Below are 3,685 nucleotides of genomic sequence, written 5' to 3'. Positions count from 1 at the left end.
GGAGGGGGAAGGATAACAAATTTGAAACTTGATTTTGGGGGGAAATTGAAGTAGTGAATAAGCTACATTACGTTCTAGTACATATTTTCCCTTGATATTAAAAGTATGCAACTGAAAAGGATAAGTCAAAGTAAGTGTGGTTATCTTTGTCTCCTAATTAATTTTATTAATGACTCCCCTTAAAGGACCCCTAGCATATTACACCCTTCCTTTAATGTATATATGGAGAATCACAAATAGCTTACCTTTAGAACACAAAAGACTCAAATTCGCCTCTTAATGATGGAACCAACACAAGCAAAGAATATAACCTCGAGCGCATAAAAACAAGACACATCTAGTAGACACGTAGGCATTATTGGTTGGCACATCTTGCAATCATAATTTAATCTTTTTAAAACATAGTGTAATGTTTCCATGAAGCCAAATCCTGTGAGGAACAAAGCAGCTCTAGGCCATGCAAACCACAAGCAACTTTAATCTCACACCACACCCTCACCCTAGTTTGGGTGTGATATGCATAACAAAACTCTATTACCCCATATACTCACGTCAACTCTCACATGCACAACACAAACCACCTTTTGTCCCTACTATTCAAAACTTATTTAACAATAGCCAAAACATACGTACACATCACAAACCACTCCTTTCATTTCGTCAACTAGTCACGCGCATAGCTTGCCCTCCATAAACAAAGGAGCAATGTCAACAAGAAACTTTAAGGCTTTCTCACGGGTTGTAGAACAAGTTCAATTAGAAAGGAAACCTAAAATGCATTTATGATATCTATGCTTTCATCCCTACATAGTTCAAACTTAGAGCCTCTCGATCCATCTTCAAGAGTTTTGACTCCATTTGAGAGAGAGAGAGAGACAGAGACATACATGTATAAGTGAAGACATAATATATAGATGCGCCAACTCCTTACTCAACCTTAACAAAAACATGCTCAAGCTACTAGGAGACCAAAAACAAAGTAGCACTGGCGCAACCATCCAAGCATCAATATCATTCCATAACACAGACAATTGCTTAGATTGGCATTGTGTGTTCCAGAGAACAAGTCATGGCATTCCAAATAATTCCACGAGCACAAACAATTACTACGATTCACAATGTTAATTCCCAAAAGCAAGTGATGATTTCTGGATGAGGACTCCTCCATAAGAGAATGGCCTTTCACTATGGACCCTTGTCATGGTAGGATAGACCCTTCTCATGGTAAGCGTCGTCGTACTCTGGGGGTAAACAGCCATTTGTACCATATAAGCTATTAAATCTTCTGTACATCGATCTCTAGCCGGAACACCATTTTCAAATGTGTAAATCCCCTACTTAGTTATACAAAATCTTAACTACCACCACCACCTTCAAATGTGTAAATTTGATTGCTGACTGTACAATTGATGCACTGCACATGCAACAAATGTAATCATTCTCAGTAAATGTCGGATTGTCTACAAGGGGAGCAACAGGCTCAAATATGGATAATAGCATTCATGATAGAGAGTTGGAACAGTGGCTGGGCCCAACATGTGAAGTCTTTAGAGCCCTTGTGCAATCAACGGCCAAGGAGGCAGCTCTTTGAGCTCTCTATATGACTACACATGTAGAGGTTCATATAAGAAGACCCCATCATGGCTATCACCCAGCCCAAGCAGGGTAGAACACGTGCAATGTAGAGGGCTAGCACAAAAAATAATGAAATTGAATCAATACTTGCCTATATATGAAGGTTGTCTATGCTTGACCTTGCACAGTAGAGTATAAATGGCCATCCACCATGCTTATAAGAGAGAGAGAGAGAAGAGCGAGAGCGAGAGAGCCACAGAGAGAGGGAGATCATGGGCTGAACAGCACTGTTCAAACCCTAGTTTCATTTTTCTTCCATGAATCAGTCCTCCTTAATGTTGGTTGAGCCTTGATCTGGTACAATATGGCACAAAACCCTCGCCTGCCTCTTTCTGTCTACAATGAATATGAATGGCAGAGAGCTGGCATCAATGAGGGCACTGAAGAACCAGGCCCCCATGCCACTGCAGCCCTGCTTTCTGAAGTGGAGCCCGACCAGTGCAATGGAGGCAAGGGTCATGACAACATACTGGGCAATCTGGCAATGGCAGACGATATTCTTCCAACGTGGAGCAACACCAACCCTACAGAGGAAGAAATAGACATACATGATGACATATAGGCCGGTACTGCAAAGGAGGGTGAAGATCTGGAGGGACTGAGAGAATTGTAGCCAAAGAAAACACATGATGACAACCATGGCATTGCGGAAGACGTGGCCGGCCGTGGGGCTCTGTTTTTGGAAGAGCAGGATGAAGGTGCCGAGGAATTCATAGTATTTGCTGATGTAGAAGATGTACGACCAGAAGAAGACGCGACCAGCAGGGCGGGTGCCAAGGGGGAAACAGACAATCCATTCCAGAGAAGATTTAGATCGCTGCCAGAGCCAGCGGGTCTCCTCAATCTCGACAGCCGTGGACTGCCAGCATCCCACAAACATAAGGAGGGAGCCAAGCAGCAGGGCCAGGTTGTAGAGGGCCGGGATTGGCCCCAGGGGCACCGCCCTCCTCCTCCACCTCATGCCCACCGTTATAACCTGTACCATCAAAACATAGGCCACTATGGACAACAGCAGAAAGGGCCAGGATGACCCCCACACATTGTGATCCCAGTGAAACTCTGCCACTGTGGGATGGTGTGCGCACCAGTAGCGAAGGGGGTACATCCTCTGCTTCTGCTGCTTCTGCGGCGCCTGCATACGTATCTTCTTTTCTGCCACAACCAGAAGCTCTTCTCCACAGACAGGCCTTCGGGAGTCTTTTCCCCTTGTGTTTACAGCTCTTGGAAAAAACCCTAGATAAGAATAAGACCAGGGTCCCGAGGCCCAGCACAGACTAGTCGGGTTGGGTTGTATACTGAAAGGTGGGCGCTGCGTAGAATGGTGGTGTAGGCGCGTTCCTGGTGGCTGTGCCCACTTTCAAAGTTTTTTCCTTCGAAGAAGCTCTTTTATAGGCCGGCGTAGAACGATTAAACGCTCGTTTTTCAAAGGAAGGAGAGAGAGAGGAGTTATTTTGATTATATAGCCAAGTCAGAAAATTGCACATGTCCGGGCGAGGGATCTGACTTGCCCCAAGATGGTTTAAAAAGCACCGACATGGTGGCTACAAGTATATCACTAGTAAAACTACCATGAAAAATCAAATAAAGTCTTAGGCATACTTTAAGCTCTATCATACATAGCCACAAGTTTTACCCAAGTAGCTCACGAAAAAGTCATGTGTTACCTTTACAAGAAACTAATTAATGTGTTGCATATGTGGATTCGTAGTGGTTATAATGCCTATGATTATTTGTGTGCGTCATCTCACAACATAGTGAACGGAATCTATAGGTTTGGAAAGTTCACTTTAGTAATTCCATTGAAAACTAAGGGATAGATAATGATGATAGATATTTTATTAGCTTTATGCTTTTTATAAAGGAATATGACATAATGAGGATTCCTTACCAAATGAAGGGCAACTAATTTTGCAAACGCGTTCTTTGTTTATCTTTATAGCTTCATCTGCCTTGTTTATAAAACTCTTTCTTTAATTAAGTTTGGTCCCTCATGGTCTCCTTGAAAGCATATTCACAACTAATGTGTAGAAGTCCATTTTTATGACATGTT

At 43.0% G+C, this 3,685-nt stretch overlaps 1 pseudogene across 1 annotated transcript; it reads right to left on the bottom strand.

Moving 5' to 3' along the window:
- Positions 1–1,053: 1,053 nt before the first annotated feature.
- On the bottom strand, positions 1,054–3,049 carry LOC147613460 (fatty acid elongase 3-like pseudogene; annotated as a pseudogene). The gene is made up of 2 exons (XR_015263196.1): positions 1,727–3,049; positions 1,054–1,414 (listed from the first exon to the last, which is right to left on the bottom strand). The product of XR_015263196.1 is annotated as a fatty acid elongase 3-like pseudogene (transcript).
- Positions 3,050–3,685: the final 636 nt, after the last annotated feature.

This window comes from Cibotium barometz, chromosome 43, assembly GCF_041138505.1.
Source record: "Cibotium barometz isolate CiBa-2024 chromosome 43, ASM4113850v1, whole genome shotgun sequence".
Lineage (NCBI taxonomy): Eukaryota > Viridiplantae > Streptophyta > Polypodiopsida > Cyatheales > Cibotiaceae > Cibotium > Cibotium barometz.
The sequence above is the reverse complement of the archived record's forward strand: the minus strand, read 5'-3'. Positions and strand labels throughout refer to the sequence as shown.